Below are 19768 nucleotides of genomic sequence, written 5' to 3'. Positions count from 1 at the left end.
TTTCTTGAAATATTAACATAGAGGCCAGCATACCTTACGTTTTCTTCCACTGTGCACCTTGTAGGCTATGCTGCACACTTTCATGTTTTAAGAAGACCGCGTTGTCTCGATATCCTGTTATTTGGTTTATGTTACCTAAAGGTTAGGTTAAACTCAAATTTGGATGAATTTAAAAGGAACAAATACACATACATTGTATGCCTTATTGTTGTATAATTTCCAACAGCTTTTCGTGACCCATAATCTGTTTTCGCTGTAGGCCTGTCTTGTAATTGTAGCCTATAGTTTATTCTTGTAACGAATTTGACTAATTTGGTGTGGATCCATAGCCTATATTCTCTTATTGCGGTGTTAAATGCGTGAATAAATTATACATTTAGATACATTATAGGCCTATTAATACAAGATAATAAACTTGCATTTATTCACAACCTTCTTAGGACAGTCTTTACCGATATCTCTGAATGCAATATGCCCTCGTTATGCATTTATGCATTGTGCTTATCATTTAGTTTTACGATGGTATGCCTATATTAGATGTATGCTTTACCATTGCGTCAGTTTGGCAATAACGCCCCCTTTAAAACGTAGTGAGATGCGTAAAGGGTTTTGCTACATTGACATTTTTATTCTGCCTGAATGTGACATCATTCTGTTTATCATGTGTTGTTGTTGTTGTTGTTGTGCACATTGTGTATCATTCCGCTGGTGGTCAATGCCTCAACGGTCGTTATACCCTTATATGATTTACTAAACATGTATTGGGTATTCGCACTTCTGCACCGGTCTAATCCCCAAGAAAAAAACATCGCGCCCTGACAGCAACCCTATAGGTCTACTTTTCCCTGGACACTGGCGCGACGAATGAAATCAGATATTTACCCAAAGCAGTAGGCCTACATTTTCAACGAATTCCTAGGGATTTACTCTTCAAAACACCTCTTGCGATAGTTGGCAAAGAACGATGGTAATATCAGTTATGTAGTTTATGGGTATAGGCCTTCATGCGTATGGTAACCTGACAATTCTACGCCACTTTTTCCTATGATTGTAAGTATAGCCACGTTAAAAAACAATTGAGTCTGATTCAAGAGGTTATTAACACGATAAATAAAATGCAATCCGTAGTTTATTATGAACGTTCACATTTCGTATCCTAACCAATTCAGTTAAAATTGGACAGAAATGCTGCTTCTATTAATGTTTTAACCAATAACTCAGTTATGGTTATGTAAAATGTATGTTTTCGTTTATAAATTATGTGCACCTTCAGGGGAGGTGGAAATATTGATCATCCTTAAGGCCATGCATGCATACAACCCAAACCTGTCAAATGTTCCTCGAAACCAGTCGATATACAAACCTGCAGTGTGCCTGCTAAATGACTAATAAATGTTATGCAAATGTTTAATGTAGACTAGCCTATACATGAACAGAGAAGTAACAGTTAGTTTATTTCAGTCCAAGACTGTTCAAGACTGTCCACTTTGGAAGATGCTGTGACATACAATTACGTCACACACAATAAATTAAATTGTATTGGTCGCATACACATGTTTAGCAAATGTTATTGCGAGTGTAGCTAAATGCATATGTTCCTAGCTCCAACAGTGCAGTAATACCTAACAATACACACACATCTAAAAGTAAAGTAATGGAATTAAAGAATATAGACATATTTGGACGAGCAATGTCGGAGTTCGGTGTTTAATAATGGAACACTGGTCACTTTAAGAATGTTAACATACTATCCACATACTGTCCATAATGTTTATGCATCCCATCACATATACATATGTAAAGTGACCAGTGTTCCATTATTAAAGTGACCAGTGTTCCATGTCTATGTACATAGGGCAGCAGCCTCTAAGGTGCAGGGATGAGTGACCGGGTGGTAGCCGGCTAGTGACACTGACTAAATTCAGGGAAGGGTACTCGTCCCTGCACCATAAGCCCCCTTTGTTCGTTCGATAGATTTTTCGTAAACCTTTTTGATTCCAAATGATCAATTATTCCAAATGATCAATATCTTTGATTTGATCCAAATTCAGTGTTGATACATTTCATATGCCTACCAATTGTGCGTACAAGCGTTTTCCCCACTGATACCTTTGAAATAGACATTGGTTAGCCTAGGCCTACGTGTGCGTATGCGTATAGGCCTACTGCAAACCGTCCTAGAGTCCCTAACCCTATTTGTCCTGTGTTTTTCTTTTGGCTTTTCTGAGACGTCATAAGAACTCACTGCCATGGATTGAGAACCCCCACTGCAAAAGGTGACGCGCAGGGAAGGATTTGTGAATGGACACCGTGCACAGTCTGTGCCAGCTCACAGATCATAGGGCTCTGAGACCGTTGCAGATGTGCCTTATTCGCATCCCCCCCTCTCCCACCCCGGCCACCGCCCCTCTCGTCGAATGGGGTCGCTAAGATATCAGCTCTGTCTCCAGGGGTCGGCCCAAATCCGCCAGCTTCCTGCATGTGCCCTTTCAAAACGTGAGAGCACATCTCCCCCATTTTGACGATTTTGTATAATTTCTGTGGTTTTGTCTCGGTGAGAGCAGCTTTTTGTCATCCTGGGTCACTCACGAACAGAACAGTCATATCACAGTCAATGTACAGATCAAATCCACACATCATCAAACCTAGCCCAAAACCTTCCCTGTCTTTATTGTTCCCTATTCCTAAAGGCCCAGTGGAGTCAAAAACGTGATATCCCTGTGTTTTATATTTCCACACTATGAGGTTGGAAAAATACTGTGAAATTGTGAAAATTCTGTTAGTAGTGTTAGAGCTGTTAGTGTTAGAGCTGTTTGAAAAGACTGCCTGAAATGTCAGCCTGTTTTGGTTGGATGGAGTTTTGGCCTGCCTCTCTACCAATAACAGCTAGTTTTCAGTTTTCCTCTCCCCACTCAGACCACTCACAGACAGTCCTAGCAACATTCTTGCTTGAGAAATTGCTCTTTGCTATAAGAAGCTCTTTTTTAAAACAATTTTAATTGAAAACAATCACAGGTACTTTATTGTTACCCAGAAATGATTTGATATTGAGATAAAAACGTATGCATTGGACCTTTAACTTAAAGTTCATCAAAGTTTGTGTGTATGTGATGGGACTCGATTTAATGGTGTCCAATCCCCATCCTTTGTTTTAGGATAAATGTTTCTTCAAGCTAATCTGACCGTGTCACCGTCGAGGTCTTGCCTAGCGAATGGCCACTTGAAAGTTTTGGGTGGAGACCATTTGTAGGTTTAATAACTCTTAAATCCACTTGATCGCCCTGGCGTAGATAAATCTCCTTTGAATTGGGATTGCTCTTTAGGGATCCCTTCGGATTTCGCCATAGAGGTCCTAATCGAGTTTACCGCAGCCCAGAAGAACCACTGCTGCATCCCCCGAACGCAATCAAGGTCTTGATCAGATAAAGCTAATTGAACGCCAGTCCGTTGTTTATTGCAACCATCTACATATTGTATTTGGTGTTGCTTGAGTTTAAGATGCAGAAGAATTGGGAGAAAAACTATTTATAACTTTGGTTAAGTCAGTGTCGTCCATTTAAATGTTTGTCTGCAGCTACATTTCTAGAAGTTTAGACCCACTATTAAAGTCTCGTATCTAATCACAAGAAAAACAAAGAGCATGGTGGTGATTTGGCCTATTGTGTATAGGTGGGCCTAAAACCAATTCCCAAAATGTCTGACCATCAAATTCCGTTCTATAGGCTACGACCTAATTACAATAGATACAACGGAGATCAAACGCATTTTTCTTTAATTGATGATGAATGTTTTCTGCTGTCAATCATTAGGCCTAGTCAACGAAAATACCACATGCTTAAATTTCCGATTGTTTGCAAAAGCATCCGGCTATGATTTCTGGTCTAATTTGATATTCTTCTAAGATATATTGTGAAGATTTTTGAAAAGATTTAATAAAAAAATGTGTTCCAGAAGTTTAGAAGGCTGAGCTGTCTTTGTCATCCGGATTTCTATTTATGTCAACTGAACCAATAACTTTTGATAGATAGTCCATTTCTAAAACAAACGGAGCTTATTTCAGTTATAAACAATGTTGCATTCAATCAATGTAACATAACACAAATATGCCTATAATGTACAAATATAGGATAACGTTTACTAATCAAAGTTTAATGTTGACACAATGTCTGTGTCAAATGCAGGTAACATCAATTTTGACACTTTACATGCAATTAGCATATTGTGTTTTTTTGTTCTGACTCAGAATATATATATATTTTTTATTGATGTGCAGTTCGGTAATTCAGTCTATGTAAAACTTTTCAGTTAATAGTTTGAATTCCACATATAACGCATAGTCTTTAAGGAAAAACCTTGTATGGGCTATAAAAGTTATGTCGAAAAAAAGTGTCCTAGAAGTCCACAGTATAGCCTATTTGCATGTCAAAGACCTTACAAAAAAAGAATGGGTAAAAGACTGGTTTTGTCCAGAAGAGAATATATATATTTTTGTGTTCGTTACAAATTTCCCTTGTAGAGGCCAGTCTTAAGCCTGCTTTCAAAACTCAACGAAAGTTATTGGATTCGCTCGAGTTATTGCTATAAATTGCTATACTAATTTAACTTAAAAAATAAATACAAATATATTGGACTTAATATTGTAGGACCATTTTACCACCAGTCTAATGTTGGAGCTTTGCCGTGTTGACGTTTTTATTCACCAATGGTAGCATATAGGCTATACATCGGCAACCTTATCCTGTTGATGAACATCAAAGCGCGCATGCACATGTACGTTTATACAGCCGGTCAGCCAGACGTTTCACGTGTCACGACGTCTTACTTGTGACAGTAAAGAATGAACGCCACTTGTAGGCTATTTCCGTGAGGTTAATGGGTTTATATTCTCAGTCATACAGAACAAATACCCTGCAGGGGGAGGGGGCACTTTCAGGCAATTGGCAATGCAAATCTGCTCATTAATAAAACCTCGTCAGGCCAAACAATATACCTATTTAATGTAAACATGCTGAAAGGTCAACCGCACAAAAGCCCAGTAACAATAAAGTAGAGGTATGGTTCCTGATCCAACTTCTGTAACGTATATGACAGGCCCCCACCCAAGCGTATACGGGCCTTGAATATTTGCCTGTTTTACTGCAGTATCCCGGATGCCTCGCGCGTTTTAGATGATCGAAATGCCCCCTGCACCTGTCTGAGGAGGTCTGCAGTCAATTACCAGGGACCTCGACAGGTGGGAAGCACTTGTTACTCCAAACCCAACCACTTCCACAAGACTATAAACTCAATGTAGCCCATTGTTAACTACAACTTCTCAAGTTTCTAAAATGGTGTAAACGGTTGTAAAATCAACTTTGTGAAATTATTATGCGTTAAGAGTGTCGAAGGTTGTCGATAATGTTTATTCATCATCCATTCGAATCCATTCGAATGTTAGATATAGGCTTATATTTTTTTGCATTAATCTCAGATTGGCTATAGGCCTATACACTTTTTTAGGCCTAAACTCAAAATCATGAATTAGCCTAAATTATGTGTAAAGGTTACTGTTACAGCACTGTGGAATCATAAAGTAAAAATAGCATAAATGGACAATTTGACCCTTACCTTACATCTGTTTTGGCCAAGGACTCTGTAAATCGAATGTTTCATTCAGTTACAAATGTGAGTGGCCAGTTGCAATATGCTTTTAGGTCCAGTTTACTTTTAACTTAGGGAAGAGGTCAATCGTTATGAGAGGTTATTTGACCCCTCTTCTTGTGTGGCATCATGCCCCTGCACTGTCCCCAGTTGTAACTTGCCAAAATAGTGCTGCAGGATCTCATGAAAGCATGCATGTGTCGATGAAGCACCTTTCACCCCTCTCTACCCGAATTGTTTTTACCCCCTAAGGTGAAATATGGTGACGGTGACTTTTAAATCGACAGGCGGTATTAGTAAATGACCTCAATTCAACAATGTTTCATTAGGCTATACACGGGTGTCAGAAGTGGGAACATTATTGTCTGATGTAGGGCCTATAACTCTTGAGTAACTTTAAATATGTTTTTCGTGATAATACTATAGGCCTCCGTTAAATCGGTTAGATTTTGCACTAAGTAGCCTACATTTTAATTCTTACATTTTGTACATATACGGTAGCCTAATTTTATTTAAAGACGGTCACGCTTTAAATAAACTATAACTCAAAATGACTTTACAGGGCAGGGCATAACGTCTTAAGAGCATAACATAAATATTTTACAAATCTATCACGTTGACCTTAATTGTTTATAAGATATGCAAGAAAAGGCAGAGACATTATTGAACGTTAGTTGCCTTTGGGGTCCAAAAGTAAACAATTTTGAAAAAAGGTTTTGTTACTAACACAATCGATACGGAAGTGATTCTGAACTTGTTTCTACATTTTTTTTTAACTTATAGGGTGAGAACTCAAGTGAGTAAGATTTCTCATCCATTACACACATGGCAAAATAAAGTTGAAAAGTATTCGTATTAGGTCAAATTCGTCTGATAATTTAATGTATATATGCATTCACTTAATCTCTATCGTGGTCATATGAGCCACCGAACACCCACCTTCACATCCATGACACTTATATATCTGTCTCAACAGGTGTTTCTCAAGTTGATCGGGGCAATGCACCTGCACTTTTTTCGTCTGGCGCTCTGTTCTTGCATCCTGTACCTCGAATATGTTAATATGTAATTAGTATTGAACGAATGGAGATGTAATAATTCTAATATAGGGTATAGGATGAATTTTGGTTTATTGCATATTTTGCTAACTTTCTGCGCTAGTGCATGCTTGCCTGGAGTTAGTTCGTTATATTGATGACCAATAACATTTCACTGCATTATGAATTTAGACAAGATTTTCTTGTCTTTTTTTCTTGTGGTAAATTTCTTCTCCTTATTTCTTCTTATTTCGATTGTGGAAGCCCAATCACATGATAACTGTGTTTTTGTGTTTGATAGTTACATTCATTTTGGGGTTTATATTTAGGGTAAAGTGGGGTAACTAGGGCTTCCTGATAAATATTTGCAATTGGTTACACAAAAAGCAGTTTGGTAAAAATGAGGTATGTGAATGATGTTCATGCTAAGCCAAATAAACTAGGATGAGATGTAAGTGGTTACAGTTGACACTTTTTTACTTATATAATGAAATGTTGTTTTCACAAAAGGGGTGTTTTTCACAAGTACCGACCTAACTGGATATGATTCACGATTAGTTGTCCCCGACACACTCACCTTAAATGTTATTGCTTTATTAAAAACAGATTACTTTAAAAAAATCTGTAAACAAGTGGATTATTTATCTTTTGGCTCCCCTAATGATTTATATTTGAGATTCTTCAAAGGTGCCACCCTTTTCCTTGATGACAGCTTTGCACACTCTTGGTATTCTCAACCAGCTTCACTTGGAATGCTTTTCTAACAGTCTTGAAGGAGTTCCCACATATGCTGAGCACTTGTTGGCTGCTGGGATGGCGTATCGCTGCAGAATGCTGTGGTAGCCATGCTGGTTAAGTGTGCCTTGAATTCTAAATAAATCACTGACAGTGTCACCAGCAAAGCACCTCACACCATCACACCTCCTCCTCCATGCTTCACGGTGGGAACCACAAATGCAGAGATCAGCCGTTCACCTACTCTGCGTCTCACAAAGACACGGTGGTTGGAACCAAAAATCTAAAATTTTGACTCATCAGATGAAAGGACAGATTTCCACCGGTCTAATGTCCATTGCTAGTGTTTCTTGGCCCAAGCCAGTCTTTTCTTCTTATTGGTGTCCTTTAAAAGTTTCTTTGCAGCAATACGACCATGAAGGCCTGATTAACGCAGTCTCTGAACAGTTGATGTTGAGATGTGTCTGTTACTTGAACTCTGTAAAGCATTTATTTGGACTGCAATCTGAGGTGCAGTTAACTCTAATGAACTTATCCTCTGCAGCAGAGGTAACTAATTGAAATGCATTCCAGGTGACTACCTCATGAAGCTGGTTGAGAGAATGCCAAGAGTGTGCAAAGCTGTCATCAAGGCAAAGTGTACCTACTTTGAAGAATCTCAAATATAAAATATACACTTCTTTGGTTACTACATGATTCCAAATGTGTTATTTCATAGTTTTGATGTCTTCACTATTATTCTACAATATAGAAAAAAATAAAGAAAAACCCTGGAATGAGTAGGTGTATCCAAACTTTTGACTGGTACTGTATATATATAAAACTTTTATAGATCTAACTTAATTAGATTATTTATATAACTTTTTCTAAATTATGAAATATTAGATCAATTTACCTCAGAACCCCTTTGTTAGTGACAAAAAACATTGTTTATGAGACTATTAACATTTGTTGCACATTTCTTTGGTGACATAAAGTGTTTTTTTTTTGTGAGCATTACAGGGGGGACAGTTACCCCAGAGGGGTAGTTACCCTACATCAATGTCATTGTCTGAACTTATTTATTTTAAAACCCTGCAACAAAAAGGTGCACCTTGATGGATTCTATTTACCAATGCAACGCCATGTCTCAACTCGATTAGGTTGTAATATGCTGGGCCGGTTTACCATACGCTAATCCACACCGTAATATGGGATGTGTGTGTGCGCTTTGTGTTTCATTTGCACTCTAAAGGATTTGTTGGGATGAGATGCATAATGTGGCATCACCTGAGGTTTATCGTGTCAACTCAATTTTGTCCTGTGGAGGGAAGAGAAAAGCGTCAGAAGCAGCATACAGTACTGCACACAGAACATGGGATAAAGGCAGAGAAGGCAAAGCCCTTAATCTCCATGTATTCTTGTTCTCTTTCCTATTCCAATTGTAAAGGGTATGTTGAGTTAAAATACATGGTTGATATTTACATTTATATTCTATGCTATTCACTTGTGGTAGATTTTCCTGTATATTCTTACTCACAGCACATGCTGTAGTAGTTATATATTCCTCATACGTTGAATGCTTGGATATCAATTGTCTGCTTTTACCATAGTGTTTAAATATTTTTGTTCTATCACTTCTGCTGTCGGGATATTGCAATCAGACATTTATAGACGCAGTATTCTGAATTGGCCTCTGCACGGTTCAGTTCAAGGTCCAGGGGGCATTGATCATCACAAGCCAACTGCAACACTTTTACAGGACTAACTAAATGAATGATAGTCAAAACAGTGGGTCAGATATTAATCAAATGTATTTTATAAAGCCCTTTTTACACCAGCAGTTGTCACAAAGTACATACAGTTTTTGCACTTTTCTTAGATAATTCCCTATTTCTCTTAAAATATTTTCAAATGGAAGAAAACTATCAAAGTACATACAGTTTTGGCACCGTTTCTTAGATAATTCCCTATTTCTCTGAAAATATTTTTAAATTGAAGAAAACTTTTGGCGTCCACACCTTGCTGTTGGATTTTCAACATTCAACATTGCAGAACCAATTTTATTTTAGTACATTTCTGTTTACAATTTTAATTTAGAAAATAAAAAGAAATGTCATGGACAAAATTAATTGGCAGCCCAGAGCTAGTACTTGGTTATACAGCTTTTGGGCAAGTTGACTGCAGACAAATGCTTCTTTTAACCATCAATGAGCTTGCTGCAGCTCTCTACCGGCAATGTGATCCACAAAAAACACCCTCCCTACAATCAAACATAAGTGAGGTTCGATAATACTGTGTTGCTTTGCTACCTCTGGTACTGGGGGGGCCTTGAAAGTTTGCAAGACATCGTGAAATCAGCGGATTATCAAGGTGTTTTGGTGTCCAAAAATGGTGTCTCTGTTAAAGGTTGTGGGTCTTCCAGAAGGACAACAACCCCAAACACACATCAAAGCACTCTGAAATGGTTCAAGCTGCTGGACTGGCCAGCGAAGAGTCCATATCTGAATCACATCCATAACCTATGGCGAGATAAGAAAACAGCAGTTGGTGGAGGGCAGCCCTCAAAAATGAAAGAGCAGGTTGCTGCTGAAGAGTGGGGCAAATTGACGGTAGAAAAGTGCAAATGGTGCCAATATATTTGACCGCAACCGTATCACATTGACAAGGATATGTGGAGAATAGGAGAGGGTACAACATTAACGACTACAATTTGAATGGGATCTGCCGTAGGTCATTTGACCTAAAATGGAGTCCATTTGCAGCCATTTCAGTCAGCTCCTCTTTGGCATCCGCTGTAATTCATTATTCCATGCTGGCATGGAGAGTGAAGGAGAGAGGTACTGAGAGAGAGAGGCAGGACAGAAGTGACTATGCTCTGGGTTGTGTCCCAAATGGCACCTTATTCCCTTAATAGTGCACTACTTTTGACCAGAGCCCTATGGGTCCTGGTCAAAGTAGCACACTGTATAGAGAATAGGGTGTCATTTGGGAAATACAATACATTACCAAAAGTATTTGGACACCTGCTCAAATATCTAATTCCAAATTCATGGGCATTAAGATGGAGTTGGTCCCCTTTTTGCTGCTATAACAGCCTCCACTCTTCTGGGAAGGCTTTCCACTAGATGTTGGAACATTGCTCCGGGGACTTTATTTCATTCAGCCACAAGAGCATTAGTGAGGTCAGACACTGATGTTGGGCGATAGGCCTGGCTCACAGTCAACGTTCTAATTCATCCCAAAGGTGTTCGATGGGGTGGAGGTTTGGGCTCTGTGCAGGTCAGTCAAGTTCTTCCACACCAATCTCGACAAACCATTTCTGTATGGTCCTTGCTTTGTGCATGTGGGCATTCTCATGCTGAAACAGGAAAGAGCCTTCCCCAAACTGTTGCCACAAAGTTGGAAGCACAGAATCGTCTAGAATGTCATTGTATGCTGTAGCGTTAAGATTTCCCTTCACTGGAACTAAGGGGCCTAGACCGAACCATGGAAAACAGCCCCAGACCATTATTCCTCCTACACCAAACTTTACAGTTGGCACTATGCATTGGGGCAGGTACCTTCATCCTGGCATCAGCCAAATCCAGATTCGTCCGACGTACTGCCAGATGGTGAAGAGTGATTCATTACTCCAGAGAATACGTTTCCACTGCTCCAGAGTCCAATGGCAGCAAGCTTTACACCACTCCAGACGATGCTTGGCATTGCGCATGGTGATCTTAGACTTGTGTGCAGCTGCTCGGCCATGGCAACCCATTTAATAAAGCTCCCGACGAACAGTTCTTGTTCTGATGTTGCTTTCAGAGGCAGTTTGGAACTCGGTAGTGAGTGTTGCAATCGAGGATGAACTGAACATCCTATGATGCTGTCACATTGAAATAAAGTTACTTAGCTCTTTGGTAAGGCCATTCTCCTGACAGTTTGTCTATGGAGATTGCATGGCTGTATTCTCAATTTATACTCCTGTCAGCAATGAGTGTGGCTGAAATAGACGAATTTGAAGGAGTATCCACATACTTTTGTATATATAGTGTAGATCTAGTGTAATGTAGACTCAGTAGACCTGAACGGCCCACCATGCTGTTTTATTAAAAGACAGAGACGAGGACATTTGCTGTTCTTCAAATTCTTACATTTGACCTTTTTGAGATGTGTGTGACTCACCGACTGTCCCAAATGGCATCCTTTTCCTTATATCTCTAAGGGGCTTTGGTCAGAAGTAGTGCATTAAATAGGAATAGGTTGCTGTTCGGGACACAGGCACTGTTTGGGTGTTCCCTTGAATGCATTTGTATTCCTCTTGAATTGTGACAGTTAATTGTAAAAAATGGAGTTCCCTGGAGCCATTAGTGGTGTTTTCTGTCAAGCTGTGCTTTTTAGTATGACTTTTTATGCCACTGCATGTGCACTCACTGACTGAAAATGGGCTGCTGGCAGTTCAAACAAACACACATGCACACACGCACACACACACACACACACAACCTTATATGTAAAGGAGTAATACCAGTTAGAGACACTGAAATAACAGGACACTGTCTATCTTTTCATTCGTTCATCCAAATCAGGTTCCAATTCAATTCCCAAGTACTTGTCAACCTATAAATCTGTCTTTTAGATGGTAACATATACACACGGATCACGGCTAGATATTTACATTTCCTGAGGGTATCACGCTAGTTTCAGTAGCACACACTGCTAAATGACTAACCTCGGTAGTCAAGTACTCTGCTCTGGGATAGAATGGAATCCTGTTGCCCTTTTCTTCTGCAGTCCTCTTCATCTGTTCATGTGATTCAATAGTATATGTCTATGTTCTCTTAATTTGAACAGATGTCCAGTATCTTTGTGTGTGTGTGTGTGTGTGTGTGCATTTGGTTAAGAAACAAGTCAGTCATTCTTGTCCAAGTTGTAATCTTCCCACCAACTATTTATTGACAGTTGACTCCAGCCAAGAGAGTGGTTGATATTGTCAGCCTTACCACTAGGGGTCCACAGCTGTCAAGTCAATGATGTCCAGACAAACTGAGGATAAATACTGTCATCTGGTGGTTACAAAAGCAATTACCACTGAATTGTTATTGCATCTTGCCTTGTTGTCCTGTTCTCAGGTTGTGTCCTTTTATATCATAATGTTTGGTCTTTGGTCTAATATAGTCGATAGTCTGGAAATGTAGGGCACATAGGCCAATATTCTCTTCCACATCTCTCTCGGGCTCTCTCTCTCTCCATCTCTTTTCCATATCTCTCTCTCTCTCTCTCTCTCTCTCTCTCTCTCTCTCTTCATCTCTCTTCCATATCTTTCTCTCGGTCCCTCTCTCCATCTCTTTCTCTCTCTCTCTCTCTCTCAGTCCCTCTCTCTCTCTTCATCTCTCTCTCTCCATCTCTCTTCCATCTCTCTCTCCCATATATCGCTCTCTCTCCATCTCTCTCTCTCTCTCTCTCTCATATATTGCTCTCTCTCTCCATCTCTCTCTCTCTCTCTCACACACACACACACACACACACACACACACACACACACACACACACACACACACACACACACACACACACACACACACACACACACACACACACCACACACACACACACACACACGCCCCCATATGCTTTTAAGGTCTAATTTTTCAGAGAGCAGAAGGAGAAATGTCTTCATCTCCATCTTTGAAATGTAGGCCACTAATACATGTCTTTAATTTGAAAACATCCAAAAAATGATTTGGAGAAAAACTCCCATCTAGCGGGACCAGTGTCAGTTAGAAGCACTTAGTACTCCCAGAGAGAGAAGCAGCGCTAAAGGAGATAATCAAAGCTGTTGCTGGGACAAGGCCTGGGAGAGTTATATGTGTGTATCATCAGTTAAGGGGGAGACAGGACAGGCCCCACTGCTGGGTTCCACCCCCGCTGAGTCAACTCCAGGTGAGGGGGCACAGCCACTCCTGTGTGCTCTGGGAAACACACACACACACACACACACACACACACACACACACACACACACACACACACACACACACACACACACACACACACACACACACACACACACATACACACACAGAGCATCAGCTGCACCACAAATTATACTATAGCCTACATTCTAAGAAATGTCTCTTCAGAATCTCCATAATAGAACGTATAGGATTGTTCTCCTTTGCTGTTAAAACATCTTAAAATCATCACATTTTTCACACTTTGCATAACATATAACATCTACTGGCATGAAAGTTAACCCAATGTGTTTGTCCCAAGTAAAAAAATAACATCCCAAAGGTCTTCCCGGGGGTTTTTACCTGCTAACAGCCGTAAATAAAATATCCTTTATGGTGTAGTGTGTTGATCTATCCAGTCACCCAGTTGAATTAGATATGGCTGTGGGGTGGGTATGTGCCAGTTTCATGTTGATGAGGGGTACATATAATGACTTCACTAACCCTTCCTGGACTGTCTGGGGATCCTGTCTGGATATCAGATCAAATAGGCAGCGCGGGAGCTTCGCCACGTCTCTCAGCAGACGACTGCCCCCGAGGAGAATCTGTCCTGTAGTGAAGACCGTGTCGGAGTCCCAAAATGGCACCCTATAGCCTGCATAGTGCACTTCTTTTGACCAGAGGCCCTGGTCAAAAGTAGCGCACTACATTGGGAATAGGGTGCCATTTGGGACGGGCGCCCTTGTTTGTTTCAGTCAGACGGTTGACATTTTATAGCCTATTCTTTTTTTCCTCTGTTACCACCACCAGTTCTTTTCTTTGTAATGTCTGGTGTTCCTTATGTGATGGCTTGGGAGTGTCATGAATGCCTGCAGGGCCAGTGAATTGTTTGTTGTTGTTGAAATTTGGACTGTGCATCTTGCTGATGTGCATTCATCGGGAGTTGGCTGAAACTGAAAAATGATGACTCATGTTCACTGTACATAATCAGGTACACAATCATTACAACTACAACATTAAGGCCTCCCCCAGAGAAGATTGAGATTACATACGATAGGCTTTTGACCCCCACCTGAGGTAGATGGAGCGTAATAAGGTACCATATGTATGTATAGGCCAACTGTCAAGTATCGGGGCAAGTTGGCCCTCAGGGCACTGCGTCAGGACCGGTGTTGTTTTCTAACTCCTTTATGTATGAGCGGACGTGAGGCAGAGGAGAGATTTGGATTTGATTTATTAGGATACCCCATCAACCGGCGCCAATGGCGACAGCTAGTCTTACTGGGGTCTGACATATAACGAAAAAGACATTACAGACAAAATACTTTACAATTTATATACACTTAACATGTAGTGTGTGTGCACATCTATCAGTTAAACATACATGTAAATACATACACACAACAAGTAGGTCACAGAGAGAGAGAGAGAGAGAGAGAGAGAGAGCGAGAGCGAGAGAGAGAAGAGAGGCAGAGGAAATAGATACAGTGTCTTGCAAAAGTATTAATCCCCCTTGGCGTTGTTCCTATTTTGTTGCATTACAACCTGTAATTTAAATGGATTTTTATTTGGATTTCATGTAATGGCCATACACAAAATAGTCCAAGTTGGTGAAGTTAAGTGAAATGAAAAGTTTCCAAAAATTATACAAAATAAAAAACGGAAAAGTGTGCGTGCATATGTATTCACCCCCTTGTTATGAAGCCCCTAAATAAGATCTGGTGTAACCAATTACCTTCAGAAGTCAAATAATTTGTTAAATAAAGTCCACCTGCATGCAATTTAAGTGTCACATGATCTGTCACATGATCTCAGTATATCTACACCTGTTCTGAAAGGCCCCAGAGTCTGCAACATCACTAAGCAAGGGGCACCACCAAGCAAGCGGCACCATGAAGACCAAGAAGCTCCCTAAACAGGTCAGGGACAACGTTGTGGAGAGGTGTAGATCAGGGTTGGGTTATAAAAAAATATCTGAATCTTTGAACATCCCACGGAGCACAATTAAATCCATTATTAAAAAATTGAAAGAATGTGGGACCATAACAAACCTGCTAAGAGAGGGCCCCCCACCAAAACTCAGACCAGGCAAGGAGGGCATTAATCAGAGGCAACAAAGAGACAAAAGATAACCCTGAAGGAGCTGCAAAGCTCTACAGCTGAGATTGGAGTATCTGTCCATAGGACCACTTTAAGCCGTACACTCCACAGAAAAAAGCCATTGCTTAAAGAAAAAAATAAGCAAACACGTTTTGCTGTGGTGTTTGCTGTGGTGTTTTGCTGTGGTGTTTTGCTGTGGTGTTTTGCTGTGGTGTTTTGCTGTGGTGCTTGCCAAAAGGCATGTGGGAGACTCCCCGAACATATGGAAGAAGATCCTCTGGTCAAGTGAGACTAAAATGTAGCTTTTTGGCCATCAAGGAAAACGCTATGTCTGGCGCAAACCCGACACCTCTCATCACCCCGAGAACGCCATCCCCACAGTGAAGCATGGTGGTGGCAGCATCATGTTGTGGGCATGTTCTTCATCGGCAGGGACTGGGAAACTGGTCAGAATTGAAGGATGGCGCTAAATACAGGAAAATTCTTGAGGGAAACCTGTTTCATTCTTCCAGAGATTTGAGACTGGGATGGAGGTTTACCTTCCAGCAGGACAATGACCCTGCTAAAGCAACACTCAAGTGGTTTAAGGGGACACATTTAAATGTCTTGGAATGGCCTAGTCAAAGCCCAGACGCAAATAGTTATGCACGCTCAAGTTATTGTTTTTTGTCTTATTTCGCAATAAAAAATATTTTGCATCTCCAAAGTAGTAGGCATGTTGTTTAAATCAAATGATACAAACTCCCCAGAAAATCTATTTTAATTCCAGGTTGTCAGGCAACAAAATAGGAAAAATGCCAAGGGGGGTGAATACTTTCGCAAGCCATTGTACAGTGCCTTGCGAAAGTATTCGGCCCCCTTGAACTTTGCGACCTTTTGCCACATTTCAGGCTTCAAACATAAAGATATAAAACTGTATTTTTTTTGTGAAGAATCAACAACAAGTGGGACACAATCATGAAGTGGAACGACATTTATTGGATATTTAAAACTTTTTTAACAAATCAAAAACTGAAAAATTGGGCGTGCAAAATTATTCAGCCCCTTTACTTTCAGTGCAGCAAACTCTCTCCAGAAGTTCAGTGAGGATCTCTGAATGATCCAATGTTGACCTAAATGACTAATGATGATAAATACAATCGACCTGTGTGTAATCAAGTCTCCGTATAAATGCACCTGCACTGTGATAGTCTCAGAGGTCCGTTAAAAGCGCAGAGAGCATCATGAAGAACAAGGAACACACCAGGCAGGTCTGAGATACTGTTGTGAAGAAGTTTAAAGCCGGATTTGGATACAAAAAGATTTCCCAAGCTTTAAACATCCCAAGGAGCACTGTGCAAGCGATAATATTGAAATGGAAGGAGTATCAGACTGCAAATCTACCAAGACCTGGCCGTCCCTCTAAACTTTCAGCTCATACAAGGAGAAGACTGATCAGAGATGCAGCCAAGAGGCCCATGATCACTCTGGATGAACTGCAGAGATCTACAGCTGAGGTGGGAGACTCTGTCCATAGGACAACAATCAGTCGTATATTGCACAAATCTGGCCTTTATGGAAGAGTGGCAAGAAGAAAGCCATTTCTTAAAGATATCCATAAAAAGTGTCGTTTAAAGTTTGCCACAAGCCACCTGGGAGACACACCAAACATGTGGAAGAAGGTGCTCTGGTCAGATGAAACCAAAATTGAACTTTTTGGCAATAATGCAAAACGTTATGTTTGGCGTAAAAGCAACACAGCTGAACACACCATCCCCACTGTCAAACATGGTGGTGGCAGCATCATGGTTTGGGCCTGCTTTTCTTCAGCAGGGACAGGGAAGATGGTTAAAATTGATGGGAAGATGGATGGAGCCAAATACAGGACCATTCTGGAAGAAAACCTGATGGAGTCTGCAAAAGACCTGAGACTGGGACGGAGATTTGTCTTCCAACAAGACAATGATCCAAAACATAAAGCAAAATCTACAATAGAATGGTTCAAAAATAAACATATCCAGGTGTTAGAATGGCCAAGTCAAAGTCCAGACCTGAATCCAATTGAGAATCTGTGGAAAGAACTGAAAACTGCTGTTCACAAATGCTCTCCATCCAACCTCACTGAGCTCGAGCTGTTTTGCAAGGAGGAATGGGAAAAAATGTCAGTCTCTCGATGTGCAAAACTGATAGAGACATACCCCAAGCGACTTACAGCTGTAATCGCAGCAAAAGGTGGCGCTACAAAGTATTAACTTAAGGGGGCTGAATAATTTTGCACGCCCAATTTTTCAGTTTTTGATTTGTTAAAAAAGTTTGAAATATCCAATAAATGTCGTTCCACTTCATGATTGTGTCCCACTTGTTGTTGATTCTTCACAAAAAAATACAGTTTTATATCTTTATGTTTGAAGCCTGAAATGTGGCAAAAGGTCGTAAAGTTCAAGGGGGCCGAATACTTTCGCAAGGCACTGTAGGCAGAGGAGAGAGATTTGTGTTGGTAGAGAGCAGTTGTCTAATGGAGTCCTTCAGTCAGCTCTTGGTGTAAATGAAAGGGGTTGAGGCTTCGCCAATTATTCTGCCTGAGTGGAGGAGGAGACGTTAATAAGAGGGGGAGCGTAGCCGTGGCGCTAGATCGCTGCCCTGTTGGGAGAGACCTGACGCTCTCAGAACGAGGGCCGAATTCAGATCGAAAATTGGACTCATTCCCAGAAATGTCCCCAGTGCAAAAGGTTAACTGTCAGTCCCCTGCTAGGTATAAATAGAAGACTGCTCTCCAGAAAGGCGTGTCAGGAGGGGGGCGGCAGATTGGGGAGGGGAGAGGGTGTTCCCCCTTATGATAGTGATCCTAGTGACAGGCAAGGGTATATACTGTAGGTTCAGGAAGGGTGGCGGGTTTCGGAGGTTTGATAGGGGGGTGGAGAAAAGGGGGAAAAAGCAGAGTACATTATAATGAGAATTGAGACTGACAGGGCCTCAGACAAAATTCTGTCTTGCTCTATTCAGCTTCCCCTGCCATAGACGCAACAATAACAAGCCGGGCTAACCAAGCTTCCAATAGAGCAGCACATCTGAAAACCATTGCTGTAGAGGTCATCTTGACTCAGTAATTAAGTGGCAGGAATTATTGTTGTCATCCAGTTTTGTACACATATGTGGAGTTCAACGCCAGGTCAAGTGAGAATTAGGGCAGTGAGGATTCAAATGGAAGAGAAAAAAATCCTGCACTTTGTGATTATTATAATCTAACCATACAATAGTTTCTCCCTATAACACTTCTTGTCTTTGTACAACCAGAGATAGATGACTCACTATGTTACTCAGCAACTCTTATTACACTTAAGCATTAGCTCAAATCTGAACACTTACCTTAACACCTACCCTACCCTACCTTTACCTTAACCATAACCCTAACCCTTAACATTTTACATTTCAACTTCAATGAGGTAGGGATGTCCCAAGGATCCCGGACTTATTAGTGGTCTGACCAGGTGAATCCAGGTGAAAGCTATGATCCCTTATTGATGTCTGTTAAATCCACTTAAATCAGAGTAGACGAAGGGGAGGAGACAGGTTAAAACCTCTTGATACTCCCCATCCCGGATCCGGGAGCGTAATCATCAACTGACACTAATTAGCATAACGCAACGGACATACATATTACTAGAACATCTTCCTATTCATGAAAATCACAAGTGAAATATACTGAGACACAGCTTAGCCTTTTGTTAATCACCCTGTCATCTCAGATTTTCAAAATATGCTTTACAGCCAAAGCAAGACAATTATTTGTGTAAGTTTATTGATAGCCTAGCATAGCATTATGTCCAGATAGCAGCAGGTAACTTGGTCACAAATCAGAAAAGCAATCAAATTAAATTGTTTATCTTTGATGAGCTTCGGATGTTTTCACTCAACAGACTCCCAGTTAGATAGCCAATGTTAATTTTTTCCAAAAATATTATTTTTGTAGGCGAAATAGCTCCGTTTGTTCTTCACGTTTGGCTGAGAAATCGACCGAAAACGCCGAAAAATATTCCAAATTAGCTCCATAATATCGACAGAAACATGGCAAATGTTGTTTATAATCAATCCTCAAGGTGTTTTTCAAATATCTATTCGATAATATATCCACCGGGACAATTGGTTTTTCAGTAGAACCGATTGGAAAAATGGCTACCTCTGTATTTTACGCGAGAGTCACTGAGAGCCATCAGGTGACCACTTACACAATGTAGCCGCTTACGGGTATTCTTCAACATAAATGCGTAAAACTACGTCACAATGCTGTAGACACCTTGGGAAATACGTAGAAAAAGTAATCTGGTTGATAGCCCATTCACTGCTCAATAGGGACGCATTGGA

The sequence above is a fragment of the Oncorhynchus clarkii genome, chromosome 15 (genome assembly GCF_045791955.1).
Source record: "Oncorhynchus clarkii lewisi isolate Uvic-CL-2024 chromosome 15, UVic_Ocla_1.0, whole genome shotgun sequence".
In the NCBI taxonomy this organism is placed as follows: domain Eukaryota; kingdom Metazoa; phylum Chordata; class Actinopteri; order Salmoniformes; family Salmonidae; genus Oncorhynchus; species Oncorhynchus clarkii.
The sequence above is the reverse complement of the archived record's forward strand: the minus strand, read 5'-3'. Positions refer to the sequence as shown.